This window comes from Nerophis ophidion, linkage group LG16, assembly GCF_033978795.1.
Source record: "Nerophis ophidion isolate RoL-2023_Sa linkage group LG16, RoL_Noph_v1.0, whole genome shotgun sequence".
NCBI lineage: Eukaryota > Metazoa > Chordata > Actinopteri > Syngnathiformes > Syngnathidae > Nerophis > Nerophis ophidion.
In genome coordinates, this window is record NC_084626.1 from 268,042 (window position 1) to 294,099 (window position 26,058).

Here is a 26,058-nt window from a genome sequence, read left to right on the forward strand (position 1 = left end):
AAATTCCTTTTTTTTTTCTTCTCAAAACTCGATAGTGTGCCTTATAACCCGGTGCGCCTAATGTAAGGAATCATTTTTGGTTGAGCCTACCCACCTCGAAGATATTTTATTTGGCACATGGTGTAATGTTAAGTGTGACCAAGAGATGGTAGTCAAACAGAGGAGATACCTGTAGACTGCAGTATGATGGATCTTAAGTAAACAACACCAACATTTTTAATGTTCCAAAATATAAAATATAGAACATTACACACAGCAGTCAAAAATATATCAAAAAGGTAATTAACACATTCAACATACAAGTATTATTATAATGCGTGTATAAGGTAAGACATATTTTCTGGCGTTTTGTTCCGCAATATGATGCAAAAGCAAGTTTTTTTTACTTTCTGGTACCTGCTGATCCGTATTTGGGATCTGCATAAGTCCTAAACAATATGAGCACGTTCGCCTTTGTAGTCCGTGTCGACAACGTAGTTGATAAGATTCTTCTTTTTCTCTATCTTCTTGTTATGGGACATTCATCCCCCGCTGTTGCCATTTCTAATATAAAGTAGTGTAAAGTTATTACTTATATCTGTCAGTAAACTCGCCATGAAAGCGCTAAAACATACCGGTGTAGTGAGTTTATATAATTCACCCAAGGAACTTTAGTTGTTAGAGTTTTTCACGGGACCCATTTCCGGTGTGGTTGTTTCCGGATGAGGAGATGCTGCTTCATTATTGATTTAAGAGAAGTCTGAATGTCCTTAAAACAGTTAGCTCCATCTTTTGACTCTTCTTCCACTCCCGTCCTTGCACCCTACACCGCTACAACAAAAAGGACGGGGAGAAGACGCTGAGCCACGTAAACAAGACCGCCCACAAAGCGGCTTGAAGATGATCTGTAAAACATACAGCGGGGCAAAAAGTATTTAGTCAGCCACTGATTGTGCAAGTTCTCCCACTTAAAATGATGACAGAGGTCTGTAATTTTCATCATAGGTACACTTCAACTGTGAGAGACAGAATGTGAAAAAAAAAATCCAAGAATTCATATCGTAGGAATTTTAAAGAATGTATTTGTAAATTATGGTGGAAAATAAGTATTTGGTCAACCATTCAAAGCTCTCACTGATGGAAGGAGGTTTTGTCTCAAAATGTCATGATACATGGCCCCATTCATTCTTTCCTTAACACGGATCAATAGTCCTGTCTCCTTAGCAGAAAAACAGCCCCAAAGCATGATGTTTCCACTCCCATGCTTCACAGTAGGTATGGTGTTCTTAGGATGCAACTCAGTATTTCTCTTACTCCAAACACGACAAGTTGAGTTTATACCAAAATAGATACATGGATGAAACAGCAGAGGATCGGGAGAATGTCATGTGGTCAGATGAAACCAAAATAGAACTTTTGGATAACTACTGGTCTTCGAGACATTTTTCAAATGTCTCGAAGACCAGTAGTTATCCAACTTTGTCCATCTATTACAAAACACTTTGTTCTCCACGTACCACCATAGTGGCATTAAAAGACAGTAATGCAGTAGGCCTAAGTATTTATTAAAAACAAGGCCAGGGTTTTGTTTAGCAAGTACAAACCCCGTTTCCATATGCGTTGGGAACATGTGTTAGATGTAAATATAAACGGAATACAAAGATTTGCAAATAATTTTTAACCCATATTCAATTGAATATGCTACAAAGTCAACATATTTGATGTTCAAACTGGTGAACACATTTTTTTGTTGTTGCAAATAATCATTAACTTTAGAATTTGATGCCAGCAACACGTGACAAAGAAGTTGGGAAAGGTGGCAATAAATACTGATAAAGTTGGGGAATGCTCATCAAACACTTATTTGGAACATCCCACAGGTGTGCAGGCTAATTGGGAACAGGTGGGTGCCATGATTGGGTATAAAAACAGCTTCCCAAAAAAGATTCGGTCTTTCACAAGAAAGGATGGGGCGAGGTACACCCCTTTGTCCACAACTGCGTGAGCAAATAGTCAAACAGTTTAAGAACAACGTTTCTCAAAGTGCAATTGCAAGAAATTTAGGGATTTCAACATCTACGGTCCATAATATCATCAAAAGGTTCAGAGAATCTGGAGAAATCACTCCACGTAAGCGGCATGGCCGGAAACCATGACCGTGACTTTCGACCCCTCAGACAGCACTGTATCAAAAAAATGACATCAATCTCTAAAGGGGCTCAGGAACACTTCAGAAAACCACTGTCACTAAATACAGTTGGTCGCTACATCTGTAAGTGCAAGTTAAAGCTCTACTATGCAAAGCGAAAGCCATTCATCAACAACATCTAGAAACGTCGCCGGTTTCTCCGGGCCCGAGATCATCTAAGATGGACTGATGCAAAGTGGAAAATTGTTCTGTGGTCTGACGAGTCCACATTTCAAATTGTTTTTGGAAATATTCGACATCGTGTCATCCGGACCAAAGGGGAAGCGAACCATCCAGACTGTTATCGACGCAAAGTTCAAAAGCCAGCATCTGTGATGGTATGGGGGTGCATTAGTGCCCAGGGCATGGGTAACTTACACATCTGTGAAGGCACCATTAATGCTGAAAGGTACATACAGGTTTTGGAATGATATATGCTGCAATCTAAGCACCGTCTTTTTCATGGACGCCCCTTCTTATTTCAGCAAGACAATGCCAAGTCACATTCAGCGCGTGTTACAACAGCGTGGCTTCGTAAAAAAAGAGTGCGGGTACTTTCCTGGCCCGCCTGCAGTCCAAACCTGTCTCCCATCGAAAATGTGTGGCGCATTATGAAGCGTAAAATACGACAGCAGAGACCCCGGACTGTTAAACGACTGAATCTCTACATAAAACAAGAATGGGAAAGAAATTCCACTTTCAAAGCTTCAACAATTTCCTTGCCCTTATGTGGGTTCTTCCGAGGATGTCATAGTCGTAATGGTTTGTATAGTCCTTTGAGACATTTGTGATTTAGCGCTATATAAATAAACATTGATTGATGATTGATTGATTGAACAATTAGTTTCCTCAGTTACCAAACATTTATTGAGTGTTGTTAATAGAAAAGGTGATGTACCACAGTGGTGAACATGCCCTTTCCCAACTACTTTGGCACGTGTTGCAGCCATGAAATTCTAAGTTAATTATTATTTGCCAAAAAAAAATAAAGTTTATGAATTTCAACATCAAATATCTTGCCTTTGTAGTGCATTCAAGTGAATATGGGTTGAAAAGTATTTGCAAATCATTGTATTACGTTTATATTTACATCTAGGACAATTTTTCAACTCATGTGGAATCGGGGTTTGTATTTTAAATATGTTTGGCCACTGTAATATTAAAGAGTTTGAACATTAACACTGTGAATATAGGAAAATAAAACACTATATGCTATAATTAAGTCATTGGCGTCGTTAGGCCTATTGTTGGGGGGCTGAAAAATGTTCTTAAGCCCCCCCTAAATAATTTGGTGTGATTTTTTTTTTTTTTTTACAAAAATTTCAGAAAAATACAATATAAATATGTGAGTTTAATTAAGTAATAATATAATCTGTCATTATTCACTATAATTATAAATCATTTGAAGACCCTTTGTCAGCACTTATTATCCAATCCAATCCGTTTCATCAGTACCACCCGCATTACCTTACTGAAAATCCAGTCCACGTTTTCACTGTTACCTCAGCAAGGTCGAACCAGACCACAGTCCCATATCCTGCAGTGTTTACGGAAATAAATTCGAAAGTAAACATGCTTCAATTCTTCTCGTCTCAGTACTGGCACATTTGTTGGAATTTCAAGGATTCTGTGCAATCAAGGTCAACATTTTTTGAACCGCGGAGAAGATTATGAAAGAAGATGTTACCCGCAGTTTTGGGGACATTTTGTCATGAATGTCATGACATGTTTGGACAGTGTTTATTTTCTTTACTGTGTTTAGTGTTGTTTCCTTTCCAGTACTCTTATTTTCAGTGGTACTTCCTGTTTGCCTCATTACTTTGGCCCCAGCGCTGTCTCCCACACCTGTCCCTGATTGGCAATCGAAGCACAACTGTTCCAGGTTGCCAATCAGACCTCTTTTTAATCCAGACTGCCCTGCACACAAGGCTCCATCATTGTTTCCTGTTTCAATGTTGCATACATGTGCACTTCCCAGTTGTACGATTTCTTTTTTACATTAAAGTCATGTTTACCTGCACTATGCCTGACATCTCTGCATCTTGGCGTTCAAGACCGGCAACTTTGGCTCAAAGTCTGCTCTGAAGAGCGTGTTGGCGATCAGTGGTGGAACATTGATTGACGTGAGTCACTATAACGTTATGTTTGCCTGTTTCTGCTAATTTGTAAACTATTTAGTACCCACAGTGTATTTTCGGTCATAATACCATGCCATACCGTACCAATTTTATTTATAAAGTCCTTTAAAAACAACCACAGTTGAAGAACAAGGGCTGTAGACCACAAATAAATAGAGGCAAAGGACAGAATAAAAACATCATTTAAAACAGAAGTAAAATACACATTGATAATAATATTCATCAATAATATATATATATATATATGTATATATATATATATATATATATATATAAAGTCACTATTCACCATCATTTCATTGATTTGTAATCAAACTCATAATGTCTATAATATGTCCACCATGCCATGCAAGAAAGTACACCATGTTTTTCTCTTTTTGTGCAATATTTATCTGTATTGAATATACCGAGAATTGAATTCAGTAATTCCTTGGCTTCCGAGTAGAATTTGTTCTGTGACGAGGTTGTAGCCCAAAATACTTGTACGTCAAATCAGTGTTCTACATAGAAATTAATTTAAAACAATTAACCCCAAAACATCCTGATGTTAACATCTAACATGCTTTTGAAAAGGAACATTTTTTAGACTATAAATTATGAATGAAAAATGTGTATTTAAAGGCCTACTGAAACCCACTACTACCCACCACACAGTCTGATAGTTTATGTATCAATGATGAAATATTAACATTGCAACACATGCCAATACGGCCTTTTTAGTTTACTAAATTGCAATTTAAAATTTCCCGCAAAGTGTTGTGTTGAAGTGTCATCTTAAAAACAAGATGGCGGAGTAGAGCATGTTGAAAAACTGAAGCTCCCCTGAATGCTCTAAAAAAACTAAAATCTCTATGCTACTTTGATTTCTGCCATAACTTTTTGTCTTTCATTAACAACGCTTTTTCATTTTTCGCACACCCGCTACAAAAGTTCAAGTTCAATGAAAAAGGCAACAATGGAATCGGGATCGTCCTCGTCTCAAACACCTGTCGTCACTGAGGCCTATCTTGAGACTTTACTCAGGAATTTTTTTAATGAGGCTGAGGATAGATCCCAAAAGCGATCCGAGCGATTGGAGGAACAACTTGGCTCAATTCATGACACTTTAGCCAAGCACGCCGCCGACATTGAAACTGTCCGCAAAGAGGTGTCTTCAATTAAATCACGAGTCCATAGCAATGAGGACGCTATGCTCAATATCTCCAAAACGCTCACGCAGATTGAGAAAAAAATGACAGATCTCGAGGACAGAAGCAGGAGGGAGAATATTAGAATCAATAACATCAAGGAAGGCGAAGAAGGTAATAATGCGCTGTCTTACCTGTCCGCCAACATCCCCAAGTGGTTTCCTGCCCTGGCTGTTAATCCTCCGGAGCTCATGCGGGCCCATCGCATCGGCCCCCCGCGCCAATCTGCCCGTCCCAGGACGATGATAGTGAGGTGTCTGTGGTACACGAATAAGGATCGCATCCTGAACGAGGCTAGGAAACATCCTCTTCAGCTCTCCAGGAACTCTGTTCGCGTTGCCTCGGACTACAGTGACGCGACGGCCAAGCTGAGACAACCCTGCTACTCCACCATGTACAGTGCTCGAAAAGCTGGCTTTGAAGCTTTTCTCATCCATCCAGCAACAATCAAACTCTCCAAAGGCTCCCAACAACACTTTATTGACAATCCAGCAGATGCTGCAAAGTTTATCTCCGCAGCCTCGTAAACTCCGCTAAAAGTTGGGGTACCCACACAGAGTCATGGACATACGACACTTGGTAAGACTATTTTTGTTAGATTTTTTCTTCAGTGAGACTTTTTCGTCGTTGTGCATCTGTGCTGGAGACAGGCATGGATCTGTTTACTTCCTGAGTCGCTGTCGCGTCATGTTGCCACGTGACTGTTTTTTTTTTTTTCTGTTTTCTTTTCCGAACCTCACTGAGAAAATGGTGTGATGAATGGAAATTATTTAGGAAATTATTTTTGAATTTTGAAGTTGTTCCATATTAAATATGTGATACTTGCCACACCTCATACATATGTGTATATATATGTGTATGTATATGTATATGTGTGTGTGTATGTATATGTATATATTTTGTTAATATTACTTCTTTGGTTTTTTAGTTTTGTAATCGGATATTTAGAAGCAATTGGGGGGAGCTTTTTGTTTTTCCATGTTTATTTTATTGTCTGCAATTTGTGAGTGTATGTTTCTGTGTGTGTGGATGAGATATTGTTTGTGTTTGTTTAAATGGTCGAGTTGTTGTGTGCATGTTTGTGTTGTGTGTCTGTGGCCCACAGTCCTTGACCATATGCCCTCTTCTCTTGTTCATGTTTCATGAACAAAGTAATCATTTATCTGACCATGATCACACACCCTCTTCCTTTTTCATGTCCCTGAGATAACTCGATATGCATAGTTCTGATAGTGAATTCTCCTCTGAAATAGAGGAAAATGAAGATTTGATAAACTCCCAAAATTTGGAATCATTCTATTCCTCAGATCACAGCAACTACAAATCACAAAGATTTCTGAGCGGATTGGATCCAGATAGAAATGTTCCTCAAAACACCAACAATGATTGTTTATATTATACTGATGTTACATTTGATAAAATATTTATGCAAATGATAATTTATCCCTGGTACATTTTAATAGCAGGAGTCTATACTCTCATTTTGATTATATCCAGGACTATTTGAGTCATTTCAAATCCCCATTTAATATTATAGGTATTTCAGAGACATGGATGAATGAGAATACATGCAATGAGTTTGAATTAAATGGGTATGAAATGTTTTGCACCAACCGTAAAACCGAGAGGAGGTGTGGCTCTGTATGTGGACAAAAATATAAACTGTAGTATTGTAAATGATATGTGTTTAGCTGTTGAGGAACTCTTTGAATGTGTCACTGTGGAATTATCATTTTCAAATAGGAAACACAATATTGTAACCTGCCTTTATAGAACACTAGGATCCGACTTGAAAATATTTATTGAATGGATGGAAAAATTATTTAAGAGGAACAAAAAATACATAGTATGCGGTGACTTTAATATCAACCTTTTGAATCCTAATAAACACAAACGTACAGCAGAATTTGTTGACACCATGATCTCCATGGGCTTATTCCCACTGATTACACGAGCCACAAGAATCACAACACACAGCACCACACTTATTGACAACATATTCTGTAACATTGTGGATCAGACTGTAACTGGAGGCTTGTTAGTGAGTGATGTCAGTGATCATTTACCGGTGTTCATGGTGTACAATAATAACTGCAAAACATCCAAACCTGTAAATAGTGAATATTATCAAAGAGCCACAACAGAACAATCATTAACAGCACTTAAAAATGATTTAGCGAAACAAAACTGGGATTCTGTTTTTCAAACGTCAGATATAAATGCAGCTTATAAGTTATTTTATGACATTTTTTTCTCACTTTATGATACACACTGCCCCATCAAAAAATGCACAATAACTAACTCCAAAAAAACTCCATGGATAACCAAAGGGCTTGCGAACGCTTGCAAAAAGAAACATTATTTATATAGGACTTTTTTTAGGCAACAAACCATAGAAACAGAACAAAAGTACAAAACATGTACAAATTAATTAACCAGCATATTAAGAGCAAGCAGGAAAGAATACACCACCAAACTATTAATCCAAAAGAAAAATGATATAAAGGGCATTTGGAAGGTATTAAATACAATTATTGGGCATGGTTCAAATAGTCCTTGTTATCCGGAGTTTTTTGTTGAGAACGACCAAATCATAACTGACAAGAAAATGATTGCTGACTGCTTCAATATGTTTTTTGTTAATATTAGGCCTAAGCTGGCAAAAAAAATACCAATTGATGAACAGCCCATGGAATTTTTTGAAAAAAATCCTTATTCGGTGTTTCTTACTCCGACTGTCGAAAAGGAAGTCTTGGAGGTCATTCAGAAAAGCAAGAACAAAACATCACGTGACATCTATGACCTCGACATGAGGACGGTCCGGAACGTAGCGGAAGAAATCATCAAACCATTCACACACATCTGCAATTTATCTTTTCGACTTGGACAATTTCCTTCACAAATGAAACTCTCGAAAGTCATCCCCATCTTCAAATCTGGAGACAAACATCACTTCACTAATTACCGGCCCATCTCCCTTCTGCCACAGTTATCAAAACTATTGGAAAAATTATTCGATAATAGACTTCGTGGCTTCATTGAAAAGCACAAATTATTATCTGATTGTCAATATGGGTTCCAACAAAATAGGTCAACTTCATTAGCTTTAATTAATTTATTAGAGAACATTACTAATGGTATCGAGAAAAATAAATTTGTTATAGGAATTTTTATTGACCTGCAAAAGGCTTTTGATACCATTGACCACCAGATTTTGGTAAATAAACTGGAAAACTATGACATAAGGGGATTGGCAGGGAAATGGCTGGAGAGCTGCTTAAATGAGAGACAGCAGATTTTTCAGATGGACCAACATCAATCTACACTCATGAACATAACCTGTGGAGTTCCTCAGGGCTCGATACTGGGACCCACACTATTTATAATATATATTAATGAAATATGTAAGGTATCAACGCTGCTGAAATTCATCCTCTTTGCTGATGATACAACAATTACATGTGCAGGTGACGACGTGAAGCAACTTCTGACTTCTGTAACTGAGGAGATGATAAAGTTAAAAACTTGGTTTAATACGAACAAATTGTCTCTGAATTTAAAGCAGACCAAAATAATGCTCTTTAGCAATCGCAAAAGTAATATACCGATCAGGATTGTTATTGATGATACACCAATAGAACATGTTCAGCAAAATTCTTTCTTAGGAGTAGTAATAGATGAAAATATCTCATGGAAACCTCATATAAGTTACCTGAGGAAAAAAGTTGCTAAATGTGTTGGAATGATGAGGAGATCATGTCATATTTAAACTATTGTGTTATAAATCACATCTACAACCTTTAGTCACTCTGCAGAAAAAGGCCATCAGGATTGTTTCCAATGTTCACTACAGACATCATTCAAATCCACTATTTATGAACTTAAAGCAACTTAAACTGAACGATGTGATCAATTTTAAAACTGCTCAAATTGTGTTTAAGGCATCCCAAAACTCTCTACCATCCAATATACAGAACCTATTCCATGACAGAGATGATCACCATAGTTACAGTTTAAGAGGAAACAACAAATTATATTTGCCTAAATTTAGAACCACTTTAAAATCAATGTGCATTTCAGTGCGTGGAGTCAGTCTGTGGAACAACTTAGGGGATGAGTTAAAAACGTGTTCTAGCATGATTCAATTTAAAACACTGTTTAAAAAAGAAGTACTGAAAAAGTACGAGGAGGAAAGAGAGTGATGCCCTCAGCACCGAGACATGGGAGAGAGGTGTATGGTCGGAGAGTGTTTGGGCCCGTGTGTGTGTGCGTGTGTGGGTGTGTGTGTGTGTGTTTGTGTGTGCGTGTTTTGTCTCGTCTTGCCTTGTCTCATGGTATTGTTAGTGTACAGGAGTTTTTCTTGTTTTGTTTACAGAGTATTGTTCTTGTATTATATTGTTTATGTTAAATGTGTAATGAGTGAGAGGGGTTGGGCTATTATAAGCATCTGCTTCATCCAACCCCTTTTCAAGCCTTGCATAAATATCTTTGCCAACATGTAAAAAAAAAAAAAACTGTGTTTAGTTGTACTGTGCAGGTTTAAAATAAATATTTCAATTCAATTCAAAATGTCGCGTATGATGACGCGTGCTTTTGACGTCTCGGGTTGTAGCGGACATTATTTTCCAGCCCGATCCAAGCTCTAAGTAGTCTGCTTTAATCGCATAATTACACAGTATTCTGAACATCTGTGTTGCTGAATCTTTTGCAATTTGTTCAATTAATAATGGAGAAGTCAAAGTAGAAAGATGGAGTTGGGAAGCTTTTGCCTTTAGCCACACAAACACACGGGGTTTCCTCGTTTAAAATTCCCGAATGTAAAGCTTTACTATGGATCAGAGCGGTCAAGCGAACATGGATCCCGACCAAATGTCGACCGGCAGTTTTCGGTGAGAAAATTGTGGTAATAAGTCAGCTCTTACCGGAGACACCTGTGGAGCTTTGTCCTGGTGCAGCGCGTGACTTCCCTCAGAGACTCTGGCGTCAACACACCAATGGCCACACCCCTGCGACTTTCAGGTCCTGTATAATCTCACTAAAACAATAGGCAGATAAGGGATTTTCCAGAATTATCCTAGTTAATGTGTCTAATAACATCAGAATCGCTCCCACTGCAAACGCCTTTTTTTTCTTTTTCTTTTCTTACTTTTTCTTTTTTCTTTTTTAGTTCTTCACTCTAAATGTCCTCATCCACGAATCTTTCATCCTCACTCAAATTAATGGTGAAATTGTCGCTTTCTCGGTCCGAATAGCTCTAGCTGCTGCTGGCTATGATTGTAAACAATGTGAGGATGTGAGGAGCCCTACAACCTGTGACGTCACGCTCACATTGTCTGCTACTTCCGGCAAAGGCAAGGCTTTTTTATTAGCGACCAAAAGTTGCGAACTTTATCGTCGATGTTCTCTACTAAATCCTTTCAGCATAAATATGGCAATATCGCGAAATGATCAAGTATGACACATAAAATGGACCTGCTATCCCTGTTTGAATACGAAAATCTCATTTCAGTAGGCCTTTGAACTTAATTGATGTAGTTTATTAGCCTTAGTGTTATTGTTGAGTAGTGTTTTTGGGGCTCTGAAGAGTGGATGCACTGATACTCATTGTCAAAAAGGTGGAGTTCTATGTTTTTTTTTTTTATCTCCACTTTTTTACTTTTTACCATAAATGGGGGGTTATTGTGATAGTTCATATCACCCATCCCTACTTTCCAGGTATGGCCGGTGGGCCTTGAATTTGACACATGTAGTCCAAATGCCTTAAATTACCATTACAGTAACACCAAGAAACAATATTGCTGACAGAAAAATAACTTAAGCAAAACACTAATACTGCTTTCCAGTATAGGTTTTCTACTTAAACTTAATTTATGTAGTTTAATAGCCTTAGTGTTATTTTAGAGTAGTGTTTTTGGGGCTCTGAATAGTGGATGCGCTGATACTCCTAGTCAAAAAGGTGGAGTTCTATGGGTGTTTTTTATCTCCACTTTTTTACTTTTCACCATAAATGGCAGGTTATTGTGTTAGTTCATATCACCCATCCCTACTTTCCAGGTTTGGCCTGTCGGCCTTGAATTTGACACGTGGTGTAAATGCCTTAAACTACCAATACAGTAAAAATAAGAAACAATATTGCTTTTCAACTATTTGGTTTTATTCAGTAATGTTTCTGTTATTCTAATAAAGTAACAAGCTGTAAGCAAAACAATCTTGCAGGTGCAAAAATCTGAATCAAAGGTTATGCACACACAACATATGTTTGGGTGGACATCCAGTCCCTGTTTTCCAGGCAAGAAAGTTTATTTCCACAAGAACCTCCTGTTTTCAGGTCAAGTCTGTAGTCCTGTGCAAGTTTGTTTACACTGCAAAAACTGAAATCTAAGTGAGATTAAATATCTCAAATAAGGGTAATATTTGCTTATTTTCTGTCTAAGATAATTACTCTCACTTAGTAGATTTTATGTCAGAGTCTTTTACCTGATTTAAGGGTTTTGGTCCTAAATGGTCTCTAACATATTGCAGCTTGTTGCTGAGATGTAATGACCCGTATTGAGTAAAACATGCTTGAAACTAGAATATCAACTGTTGCAAAGCTGTGTCATCAACACTCATAAGTATAAAACTACTGTTTTAACGTAATGATTTTTTTTATTTCAAGCGTGGAAAAAAAATATCATGATTTTGACATGTTTTTCATAATTAAAACAACTGTTTTTTTTTCAATGAAACAAGAGAAAAGATGTACTCATACAGTTGGGACAGTACAGCCAACTAACAGTTAGTATTTAAACATTTAAAATGTGACATTTCAAACAATTTTGAACAGAAATAGTTCATGCACATTCAGGTAAATTCCTCAAAATTACAATTAAAAACATTTCAGCCAGGGGCCGGGCTGTATATATGTGCACTAATTGACTGAAAAGGCACGCACTTGGAGCGATGATGTCATGTTATCGATGGAAAAATGCATTTTTAGACCATGTGGTTTGCATGAGAGGCTAGGAGACTCCGAGAGTAACAAACGGTTGCCTTTCCATTAAGAACAATAAATTAGTTTTTTCTAAGTGTGCTGGTTTGAAGAAATATAATGCCGAGTGCATATAATTTTTTCAAGATAATGGCACTAGTATCTACTTAATTTAATAATATTTTTCAACATATTGAGCAAAAAGGTCTCTTTTTTTCTACCAAGAAAAGTGCACTTATTAGTGAGAATATACTTATTTTAAGGTATTTTTGGGTTCACTGAGGTTAGCTAATTTGACTTGTTTTGGAAAGTCTTGACTCGCCAAATATTCTTGTTCCTAACCTACTCAGTGCCTGGTGGTTAGAGTGCGATTGGTATGTTGTGAGTTCAAACCCCGGCCGAGTCATACCAAAGACTATAAAAATGGGACTAATTCCTTTCCTGCTTGGCACTCAGCATCAAGGGTTGGAATTAGGGGTTAAATCACCAAAAATGATTACTGGGCGTGGCACCGCTGCTGCTCACTGCACCCCTCACCCCCAGGGGGTGATCAAGGGCAATGGGTCAAATGCAGAGAATAATTTCACCACACCAAGAGTGTGTGTGACAATCATTGGTACTTTAACTTAACTTTGTTCTATTGGCAGACAATCGTGCTTAGTTCAAATAAAATACCCCTCACTTTTGTATCTTTTTCTCTTGTTTTTGAACACTGACTTTTTTGCAGTGTACACTGCTATCATCTGTGCAACGTTTCCATGTTTGCAAGTTGCCTGCTAGCTTTTCCATGCAACAACACAGTCATGTATTTGGGCCATCTAATGCTTACTAAAGATGACTGAAGCTTCCCCACACTTCCACTTTCAACCAATTAGTTGCATTCATTGTTGTGCCAAAAAGTTGCGAGCCAAAAGATCTTGCAAGTGGAACAATGTCCACGCGCGAGCATCAAAGGACCCACCGGGGGGCCAAGATCCCGCTGTTCTTCAAAGATAGTGACGCCCCTGAATGACGTACTTCTTTGACGTACCACGAGAGGAAGCTTGTGTGATGCCTGTACTACAGTTTAAGAAACACTGGTCCAGACTTTTTGAAAATAAGGTATATTTCACTAAGCCTGTGCAATGTCGCCATTTGTATATTTTTTTTAACCGCAATTTTATTAGTTTTAAAATCACTTTTGCAAACCTGCTCAGTGGCCTTGTGGTTAGAGTGTCCGCCCTGAGATCGGTAGGTCGTGAGTTCAAACCCCGGCCGAGTCATACCAAAGACTATAAAAATGGGACCCATTACCTCCCTGCTTGGCACTCAGCATCAAGGGTTGGTATTGGGGGTTAAATCAGCAAAATGATGCCCGAGCGCAGCCACTGCTGCTGCTCACTGCTCCCCTCACCTCTCAGGGGGTGGAACAAGGGGATGGATCAAATGCAGAGGGTAATTTTACCCCACCTAGTGTGTGTGTGAGACTTATCAGCGGTACTTTAACTTAAATCACGTCGCTCAATGTGAATGAATGATGACTGGGAAGGGCTCAATAAATCTTCCAAAGGACCCCTTAGCTGTATGTGGATATATTAGCTGCCCACTAAGGTGCCTGATGCAAAAATAATAGCATTGGAGAATTTACTACTGGACCTTTTTGCGTGCAGCAATTATCCAAGATCTAGAAGGCTACTGGTGGTTTTAGAGCGACTTTGGGCTTTTTTTTTTTTTTTCTACCAAAGTTGCATGCAAATCTTGTGAGTGGGAGCTTGTTTTTGAACCAGTAATTACTTTTTTGCTTGCTTTTTTTTTGTCTGTTGTATGCACCTTTTATGCTTTCTTCACTCATGTTTTCTGGTTATCGTGGCGTCCCTTTTGACTTAGTGCGCCCCCAAGCCCACTGGTCAAACACACACATACTGGAATACACTTCTTGTCAGGACAATGGTGTTCTTTCGCTGTTCCTCTCAAAAGACTGGTCGTTGTACATTTTAAAAGTCAATCGGTTATAACTCTTTAATATCATGGAAACAATCACTGTCAGCAATTTCAATGAATCAGAATATTTCAGTTATTCTGAAATACTGTATGTAAACATTTAGTTCAATTGAAATTTGGCTTGGGGTTTTATTGTAAAAATGCCATACAGTAATAACTTCATGCTTTGGCAGTGAGATCATTTTGTGAATGCTTTTGGTTTTCTACACCAAAATTCATCTATTTATTATTATTCCTCTACTTCCTCTTCTTCTTCTCCGGATTCTGGCACAATCTACCTTCCACATTTTTCACCGGATTCAAACAGTTCCAATTTAAAACTGTTCAGCCCACTCTGGAATCCAGGCTTTCCCTTGACTAATTCCAAAAATTTCCAGATTTCCCGGAATTTAAGGTTTTTCGTAAAGTTCCACTTCAAACTTCCCCCATTTCCATATTTTTCAACCGATTCAAACCATTCCACCTTCAACACATTCCACTCATCCTGGACATTCAAACTATTATTTTTCTAAGTAAAAAAAAGTTCCAGGAATTTTTTAAACCCTTTTTTCTGTCGACTACTCCTTCCACATTTTTCAACCCACTTTAACCGTTCCACAGTCAAATCATTCCTCTTAATCAGGACAAAAAAACAAAGTTGGATTTTTAACTGTAAAAATTCCCGGCTGTCCCAAAATTGCAGGAATTCTGTGATACTATTTCTCAATTAAAAATGTTACTTCTTCAACATTTCTCGACCGATTTGAAAAATTCCAACACCAACCATTTCAACTCATTCAGACCATTCAAGTTTTTTTTTACTTTTTTCCAAAAAATTCCCGAAATTCCCAAATTTCCGTGAAATTCCCATTGAAACGAATGGGATATTTTTCAATGTCCCATTGTCATTTTGAAGTTCAACTTAACCATTGGAGCATTCACATCGAGTTATTTATAATTTCCCTCATCTAAAAGTATAAATCAATGCATGCTCTGGATAACTTCTTAATCCAGGGGTCGGGAACCTTTTTGGAAAGTCAAGAAAGTCAAATATTTTAAAATGTATTTCCGTGAGAGCTATATCATATTTTTTAACGCTGAATACAACTAAATGCGTGCATTTTTTAAGTAAGACCAACATTGTTAAAGTGTAAAAAGCCTTTAACTATTTTTAATAACATTGTTATTTCTTGAACAGGTGCGATAGAAAACAGATGGATGGATTAAAATGCATGAAAATGGTTTATATTTTGAACGTTATTTTTAACATCGTGATAACCAGCGGAATTATTCATTACTTATCGTGTTAAGCAATGTCAGCTAAGATTTATCTGAGAGCCAGATGCAGTCATCAAAAGACCCGCATCTGGCTCTAGAGCCATAGGTTCCCTACCCCTGTCCTAGTCAAACAACATTTTAACAATTCATAAACTATATTAAAAATAAAAAGTACAAAATAGTAGGAATAAAACTAGGATAAAAATTAAGACATTACGGCCACAAAAAACACTGAAACAAATTAATGAGCTAACTAGCTAACTTTTCTTTTTAATTTGGTTATTTAATACTTTATATGCATTGATGGATCCGTGCCTTGTTTTCCTTCTATTCTGTGTAAGTTTTTCCCCTGGACACCATTGGGATGTAAGGTAATTTCAGGTGCCCGTGGCAACTGCAGGCCCCAAACAAAAAGATAGGATAGACTTTATTTATCCCACAATTTGGAAATGATGTGTGTTGCTGTGCAGATAGAAAAAAAAAAGGAAAAAAATACATGAAAACAAGAATGACACATCAAGGAACACAAAGGATGAAAAAGACATTAAGAGCACAGAACTGATGGAACCAGCTATAGCCATTTCTACATACAGCTACAAAAGTAAATGAAAAACCATGAGCAATAATTAATACATATTGCGCACATATGATTGACCCATGCATACACAAACAACAAAAACAGAAACCCATTTTAACATCCACATCCATCAAAAGTGGAAATGGGAATTGATAAGATTTTTCCGATTCAAATTTCGATTCCGCGTAACGGCTTCGGTTCTTTAACTGCTCTCATCGATTCCTTTTTGGGGGAAAAAAAAACACAACCATATGATGGATTAGCATCAATTTTGTTTAGTTTGGAGCTAACATGTCCTTACAAAGCCAACAGTGAGGTCTTAAGAGGCACATAGCATAGGAAAATATCTTTTGAAAATAGATTAAAAAAAACATTCCTGTAGAATTAAAAAAAAAAAGTAAAACGTGGAAATTAAACAAGAATGTAACATTTCGTAACATTTTTTAAAACTTGTAAGAATTGATGTCATCTAGCTAGAAAATATACCGTGCAATTTACAGTGCTAAGGTTTGTTTAGATTCACAAGGTAAAACTTATATAATGACATGGGCTCATGACACGCGACATGGAGATATTTCAAACCTTATTTTGATATGTTATTTATTGTTTCCAGTTTATGAAAACCTTAAATTGTAAATCATGTTTTTTTTTTTTTTAAGCCATGATCATTCAAAGTTGTATTGAATAGAGCAGGGGTCACCAACCTTTTTGAAACCAAGAGCTACTTCTTGGGTACTGATGAATGCGAAGGGCTACCAGTTTGATACACACTTAAAAAAATTGTCAGAAATAGCTAATTTGCCCAATTTACCTTTAATAAATAAATCTATATACCGGTGTATATATATAAAAAAAATGGGTATTTCTGTCTGTCGTTCCGTCGTACATTTTTTTTTTTGTTTTACAGAAGGTTTTTGTAGAGAATAAATGATGAAAAAAAACACTTAATTGAACGGTTTAAAAGAGGAGAAAACAAGGAAAAAAATGAAAATTACATTTTGAAACATAGTTTATCTTCAATTTCGACTCTTTAAAATTCAAAATTCAACTGAAAAAAATGAAGAGAAAAACTAGCTAATTCGAATCTTTTTGAAAAAATTTAAAAAAGAATTTATGGAACATCATTAGTAATTTTTCCTGATTAAGATTAATTTTAGAATGTTGATGACATGTTTTAAATAGGTTAAAATCTTATCTGCATTTTGTTAGAATATAAAACAAATTGGACCAAGCTATATTTCTAACAAAGACAAATCATTATTTCTTCTAGATTTTCCAGAACAAAAATTTTAAAAGAAATTCAAAAGACTTTGAAATAAGATTTAAATTTGATTCTAAAGATTTGCTAGATTTGCCAGAATACTTTTTTTAAATTTTAATCATAAGTTTGAAGAAATATTTTACAAATGTTCTTTGTCGAAAAAACAGAAGCTAAAATGAAGAATTAAATTAAAATTGAATTATTATTCTTTGCATAAAAAAAAAAAAATACCTGAACATTGATTTAAATTATCAGGAAAGAAGAGGAAGGAATTTAAAAGGTAAAAAGGTATATGTGTTTAAAAATCTTAAAATCATTTTAAAGGTTGTATTTTTTCTCTAAAATTGTCTTTCTGAAAGTAGTAAGAAAGAAAGTAAAAAAAATAAATGCATTTATTTAAACAAGTGAAAACCAAGTCTTTAAAATATTTTCTTGGATTTTCAAATTCTATTTGAGTTTTGTCTCTCTTAAATTTAAAAATGTCGAGCAAAGCGAGACCAGCTTGTTAGTAAATAAATAAAATTTAAAAAATAGAGGCAGCTCACTGGTAAGTGCTGCTATTTGAGCGTTAGTGACCTCTGGAATAGAGGTTTTAATATAGTATGTCACTTTGCATGTAATGAGTTAATAGCACATTAGTTTCACACTAAATTGGCCCTAGTGTGTGAATGTGAGTGTGAATGTTGTCTGTCTATCTGTGTTGTCCAGGGTGTACCCCGCCTTCCGCCCGATTGTAGCTGAGATAGGCGCCAGCGCCCCCCGCGACCCCGAAAGGGAATAAGCGGTAGAAAATGGATGGATGGATAGTTTCACATTTGAAGTTCAATTGCTGACATGAATGAACTATATGCCTTTTTTGAGTTGTACCTGTATAACATAATAACAGAGAAAATGTGAATGGAGCAAAACATGTAACTTTTCTCTGACTACAATTGAAAATTCACCTACCGAAGGAGTATCTATGTGGAAAATTGTTGTAAGCTTTTGACCACAAACTTAGTCACTCCTCGGTGGCATTTGTCTTTCCTGGCCAAGTGGTACTTCTCCCTGCAGCAGACGTGAACTGAGCTGTTACTGCCCGCCTAGAAATTTGTCAAAATATCTTTTCAGGCTTGTCTAAATAAGAATGCATTCATTTCAATTTAACAGGTAATATCGGCGGTATTAATACTGGTTTTATTCACGTCAGATGACTGCTGCTGCCTGGGAGGAGATTGGTGCGATTCAAAAACACAACATTCATTGCGTATTGCTCGTATGTCCTTGTCAACTTGGCGCCACTATAAACAGCGATTTTAAACTAGACAAACAAGTCAATGGCGTTTTAAAATCGTGTTTTTATCACCTTCGTCTTTTAGTAAAGGTTAAACCATTTTTATCTTTTAACCTTTTTGAACAAGTCGTGCATGCTTTTATTTCAAGTCTCCTGGACTACTGCAATGCACTTTATGCTGGCATCAGCCAAAAAGCTCTCTCTCGGTTGCAGTTAGTCCAGAACGCGGTAGCACAACTTTTAACAGGGGCCAGGAAACGTCAGCATATAACCCCAATTCTTCAGAGTTTGCACTGGCTCCCTGTTCGTTTTAGAATTGATTTTGAAACGTTGCTGTTTGTTTTTAAATCTTTACATGGACTGGCACCTCAATATATCTCGGACCTCATCCAAATTTACATTCCTGCGCGCGCTCTGAGGTCCGAGAGCCAGTTCCAGCTCGTGGTGCCCAAGACCAGACTTAAGACCAGGGGAGACAGGGCCTTCTCTCTGGTCGGCCCTAAGCTCTGGAACACTTTGCCACTCCATGTTCAAACTGCTTCCACAGTGGAGTGTTTAGAGTCTTGTCTTAAGACCCACTTTTATTCTTTGGCTTTTAACACTACGTGAGTTGTGTGGTCCTCTGTTGTCCTCTGTGTTTTTTATACACTTTGATTTCTATTTTACTGTTTTAATTGATTTTACCCTTTTAAAATAGTTTCTAATCATATTTGTTTTTATATTGTTTTTATTGGTTTTATATTTATTTTTTGTTTTTATTCAGTCATTGGTGGAGCGTAATATATATATATATATATATATATTTTTTATTTTATTTTATTTATTTATTTTTTTTTTTTACAATTGTTTTTAACATGGCTGTGCAGCACTTTGGAAACGTTATTGTTGTTTAAATGTGCTATATAAATAAAGTGGATTGGATTGTCTTGATGAACCAGTAAAATGAGAATTATTCAAAGTTGAACTGTTGCGTTCTTTTTATCAACATGTGGGCAAACTTCGGTGCGCTTTTGCCGCCCGGGAACACGCCATGTTGCTGACGTCACTCTACACCAGGGGTCACCAGGGCGGTGCCCGCGGGCACCAGGTCGCCCGTAAGGACTAGATGAGTTGCCCGCTGGCCTGTTCTAAAAATAGCTCAAATAGCAGCACTTACCAGTGAGCTGCCTCTATTTTTTTTAATTGTATTTATTTACTAGCAAGCTGGTCTCGCTTTGCTCGACATTTTAAATTCTAAGAGAGACAAAACTCAAATAGAATTTGAAAATCCAAGAAAATATTTTACAGACTTGGTATTCACTTGTTTAAATAAATTCATTTATTTTTTTTACTTTGCTTCTTATAACTTTCAGAAAGACAATTTTAGAGAAAAAATACAACCTTATAAATGATTTTAGGATTTTTAAACACATATACCTTTTTACCTTTTAAATTCCTTCCTCTTCTTTCCTGACAATTTAAATCAATGTTCAAGTAAATGTATTTTTTTATTGTAAAGAATAATACATTTAAATTTAATTCTTCATTTTAGCTTCTGTTTTTTCGACGAAGAATATTTGTGAAATATTTCTTCAAACTTATTATGATTAAAATTCAAAAAAAATATTCTGGAAAATCTAGAAAATCTGTAGAATCAAATTTTAATCTTACTTCAAAGTCTTTGAATTTATTTTAAAATTTTTGTTCTGGAAAAGATCACTGAAGAAATTAGGATTTGTGTTTGTTAGAAATATAGCTGGATGTTGTTGATAAATGGCTTTTGCTTTGCATAGTAGAGCTTTAACTTGCACTTACAGATGTAGCGACTAACTGTATTTAGTGACAGTGGTTTTCTGAGGTGTTCTTGAGCCCATGTGGTGATTTCCTTTAGAGATTGAGTCAGTTTTTGATGTAGTGCCGTCTGAGAGATCGAAGGTCACTGTCATTCAATGTTGGTTTCCGGCCATGCCGCGTACGTGGAGGGATTTCTCCAGATTCTCTCAACGTTTTGATGATATCATGGACTGTAAATTTTGAAATCCCTACATTTTTTGCAATTGCACTTTGAGAAACATTTTCTTAAACTGTTTGACTATTTTCTCATGCAGTTGTGGACAAAGGTGTGTACCTCCCCCCATCCTTTATTGTGAAAGACTGAGGATTTTTTGGGTAGCTGTGTTTTACCCAATCATGGCACCAACCTGTTCCCAATTAGCCTGCACACCTGTGGGATGTTGCAATTAAGTGTTTGATGAGCATTCCTCAACTTTATCAGTATTTATGGCCACCTTTCTTAACTACTTTGGCACGTGTTTCTGGCATCAAATTCTAGAGTTGATTATTTGCAAAAAAAAAGTTTATCAGTTTGAACATAAAATATGTTGTCTTTGTAGCATATTCAATTGAATATGATTTGCAAATCATTGTGTTGTGTTTATATTTACATCTAACACAATTTGCAAACTCATATGGAAACGGGGTTTGTACTTTGCAGTGTCGCAGACAGAAGAGCGAGGAACTCCTCTGTTGCGATCATGCTAGAAAAGTATTTGCATGCTTAATTCTGACACATTTGTCATAAGCTCCGGTGATTAGAGCCATAGAGGTGCGAAGTGCACATGAAAGAAGTGTCAACTGGAGGTCGGCAGATAATGCATACGTAGATTTTAACATCCTGGCAATAAAGTTATTGGGAATACTGTAGGGCATCACTTAAAACAGGCATGGTTAAAAACACCCCAATTGCAATATCAACGGTTATAAGATTTTTTTTCCCCGTATGGACTAAGGTTGTCTCGATACATTTTTTTCGCTTACCGTATTATACCAATATTGGAGCCTTGACTATTGGTCTATACCGATAATGATGTAGTGCAATATCAGCAGGAATCTTACATACTTGTATTTTTTTGTAGTGTGGAATGTTATAAAGGTTGGCTCAAGTAAAATGTGTCAGAACAATGGTCAGTATGAAAAACACTAACCTTTTTATGACTGGACTCATGCTGTCTTTAAAAGGGAACTGCACTTTTTTTTTTAGAATTTTGCCTATCATTCAAAATCATTATAAAAGACAAGACGACCGATGTATTATTTTTTTTTTAATCTATTGTAATTCGTAAATAAAAGTCCACTTACCATGGAGTCAATGAGAGTTCCTCTATCCTGTTCATAAAACCAAATTAATTACCATCCAAAAAAAAGCCAACAATACTCCATTTACATTTTGCTAATTGAATATTAAGTAAGTATTAGTGATGTTTTTATTATAAGTGCTAACAGAGACAAACTATAGCAGCGCCAGGATCAGAAGTTTGTGTAGTTATGTTGACATCAACTGGTGATCTGCTTTCTCGCATCTGAGATCATGGAAGTTTATTCTAGATAAAAAATAATGCCTCTCACCTTAATAGTAGAAGGATGAGGACACAATCCAACAAGTTGGGACACTTTGATAGCCAATTTAGACCTGGAAATGCCGAGAATGGCACAGACACTCTACGCAAGTTATTCTTCATCTACAAACCCTGTTTCCATATGAGTTGGGAAATTGTGTTAGATGTAAAGATAAACAGAATACAATGATTTGCAAATCATTTTCAACCCATATTCAGTTGAATATGCTACAAAGACAAGATATTTGATGTTCAAACTGATAAACATTATATATTTTTTGCAAATAATCATTAATTTTAGAATTTGATGCCAGCAACACCCCCGATTGGTTGGAACTGGGGATTAAATCACCATAAATGATTCCCGGGCGTGGCACCGCTGCTGCCCACTGCTCCCCTCACTTCCCAGGGGGTGATCAAGGAGATGGGTTGAATGCTAAGGACAAATTTCACCACACTTAGTGTGTGTGTGACAATCATTGGTACTTTAACTTATTTGATGTTCAAACTGATAAAAAAAATTTTTGTGCAAATAATCATTAACCTTAGAATTTGATGCCAGCCACACGTGACAAAGAAGTTGGGAAAAAAATTGGCAATAAATACTGGTAAAGTTGAGGAATGCTCATCAAACACTTATTTGGAATATCCCACAGGTGTGCAGGCTAACTGGGAACAGGTGGGTGCCATGATTGAGTATAAAAACAGCTTCCCAAAAAATGCTCAGTCTTTCACAAGAAAGGATGGGGCAAGGTACACCCCTTTGTCCACAACTGCGTGAGCAAATAGTCAAACAGTTTAAGAACAAGGTTTCTCAAAGTGCATTTGCAAGAAATTTAGGGATTTCAACATTTACGGTCCATAATATTATCAAAAGGTTCAGAGATTCTGGAGAAATCACTCCACGTAAGGAGCATGGCCGGAAACCAACATTGAATGACCGTGACCTTCGATCCCTCAGACGGCACTGCATCAAAAACCGACTCAATCTCTAAAGGATATCACCACATGGGCTCAGGAACAGTTCAGAAAATGTTTGAGTGTTGTTAAAAGAAAAGGTGATGTAACACAGTGGTGAACATGCCCTTTCCCAGCTACTTTGGCACGTGTTGCAGCCATGAAATTCTAAGTCAATTATTATTTGCAAAAAAAAAATAAAGTTTGAGTTTGAACATCAAATATCATGTCTCTGTAGCATATTCAACTGAATATGGGTTGAAAATGATTTGCAAATCATTGTGTTGCGTTTATATTTACATCTAACACAATTTCCCAACTCCTATGGACACGGGAATTGGAAACAGGAATACAACAAGAGTCTATCAGTCGGCATCCTAATGACAGCAGACATTGTACAGCAAGTGAGGTTTTATGTTTGTTGGCTCTCATGAAGTCTGCAGTAGAGGTAGTACTCAGTGATTTTGTCAAAGGAAAAAGCGAACATTGGGGTGCGTTTGTGAAATTAATGCGCCACCGTATGTTTGAAATGACCAATATACGTAAATACATTTCTTTTTTTTTTTTATCTATACGTAAATGTCTGTTTCTACATTACATATATTTCCACCATGTATAAACATCTTTAATGGAGGTATTTGGGTGTTTTTTTAAGCGCTTTATAGGCAGAATAGAGCGACTCATATAGACAGCATTGTAAACAGACTTTTGTTCACATGTATTTACTATTTAGAATTCTTAAGTATTGTGAATGGGAGGCTAAAAATAAAGTTAAATTCCCCTTTAAGTTAAAGGGGAGCGGTAAGTGTTTTTGGTGACACCTAGTGGTCACAATAATTCATGAAGTTAAGCTTGTGACACAGTAGGTTGAACGCTGTGTGGACACGTTTGTTACTGACTACTTTCTAATATTTGTCTGCCTTGGATACTTTGGATGCGTTGAGTTTGTGTTTATTTGGAACATGCAAGCATACAACATGACACATAACAGTTTCCAGTTTCTCTATTCAACATGTTCGAAAAGGAGTAGGAAGAAGCAATTTATTTAATCCTCCCCCTTTTCCTTTACATAGAAGTTACTACAACTTTTGTTCACTTCTTATTTCTAAATGTATTCACAATATACTCCATAAGTAATAACGATAAAAATAAACAAAAACATAATTGGTGAAGTAAGTTATATTTCATATGGTGAGATAAGCAAGATTATCTAGAAAATTAATGTATCGATCAAATAGTCAGAATGTTGATCATGGTTCTTCTTTGTACTTTGTAAACTTTTAAGTTTTAAAAGTTTCTTGAAGTGGATCATATTAGTACATTATTGCATTTCTTTGCTTAATCCATTCCATAATTTAATTCCACATACTGATATAACTATAAAGGTCTTAAATGTTGTTCGCGCGTACAAATGTTTTAAATTACATTTTTCTCTAGGATTATATTTGTCCTCTTGTTAAGAATTGTTGTAAATTTTTGTTTAGCAGCTTGTAGTGTGCCTTGTGTATAATTTTAACTGTTGGAAAATTCACAATGTCGTGGAATTTCAGTATTTTCGATTCAATGAATAAAGGGTTAGGTTTCACTGTGGCAGAGGGGTTAGTGCATCTGCCTCACAATACGAAGGTCCTGCAGTCCTGGGTTCAAATCCAGGCTCGGGATCTTTCTGTGTGGAGTTTGCATGTTCTCCCCGTGAATGCGTGGGTTCTCTCCGGGTACTCCGGCTTCCTCCCACCTCCAAAGACATGCACCTGGGGATAGGTTGATTGGCAACACTAAATTGGCCCTAGTGTGTGAATGTGAGTGTGAGTGTTGTCTGTTTATCTGTGTTGGCCCTGCGACGAGGTGGAGACTTGTCCAGGGTGTACCCCGCCTTCCGCCCGATTGTAGCTGAGATAGGCGCCAGCGCTCCCCGCCACCCCGAAAGGGAATAAGCGGTAGAAAATGGATGGATGGATGAATAAAGGGTTTGTTTGTTCTCTATATCCAGCATTGTGTATTTTTCTAATTGATCTTTTTTGTAACACCGTTATTGAAAGAAGTGTTCTTTTGTAGTCATTCCCCTATATTTCTGTAAGTACCGGTAATATGTAACTACATGCCTACCATGTTTACCTTTTGTAAATGACTTGACTAAAACAGAAGTGTGCTTTTAACATTTTATCCTACAATAGTTAGAAATGCTTGGAAAGGTACCACCTGTTATCACTTTGCTTGTATAAAACCAAGTTCTGCACCTTTATTTATTATTTTGACCTTTTGTTTTTAAAATCGATCTGAGCACTGGTCAGCTGCTTGAATTATAGCATTAATAAGGTGTGTGATGTATTTAGTAGGGCTGTGTTTTTCACCCTTTTTTGAGCCAAGGCACATTTTTTTGCGTTGAAAAAATGCGGAAGCACACAACCAGCAGAAATCACTTAAAAAAACGAAACTTAGTTGACAGTAAAAAGTTGTTGTCGCAATTGTTGGATATTAATTCAAACCATAACCAAGCATGCATCACTATAGCTCTTGTCTCAAAGTAGGTGTACTGTCACGACCTGTCACATTACGCCGTGACTTATTTTGAGTTGTTTGCTGTTTTCCTGTGTGTGGTGTTTTAGTTCTTGTCTTGTGCTCCTTTTTTGGTAGCTTTCTGTCTTTTTGGTATTTTCTTGTAGCAGTTGCATGTCTTCCTTTGAGCGATATGTCCCGCATTTTTTTTTAGCAATCAAGAATATTTCAGCGGTTTTTATCCTCTGTGGGGACATTGTTGATTGTCATGTCATGTTTGGATGTACATTGTGGATGCTGTCTTTGCGCCACAGTAAGTCTTTGATGTCGTCCAGCATTCTGTTTTTTTTTACTTTTTAGCCAGTTCAGTTTTACTGTCGTTCTACGTAGTCTTCCCTACCCTTCAATGCATTTTCTTAGG

The 26,058-nt window shown here is 36.7% G+C and overlaps 1 long non-coding RNA gene across 4 annotated transcripts in view; it reads right to left on the reverse strand.

Moving 5' to 3' along the window:
• Window positions 1-26,058, reverse strand: part of LOC133569951 (uncharacterized) — a 42,165-nt gene that overhangs the window by 12,946 nt on the left and 3,161 nt on the right. Inside the window, exon 4 of one of the 4 annotated variants that reach the window (XR_009809991.1) lies at window positions 194-884. The exons of 2 other annotated variants lie outside the window; for them this stretch is intronic. This is a non-coding gene — a long non-coding RNA (uncharacterized LOC133569951). Of the gene's footprint in view, window positions 1-193; window positions 885-17,810; window positions 18,585-26,058 lie in introns of those variants that run through there. One more of the 4 variants, XR_009809994.1, reaches the window with a different exon arrangement.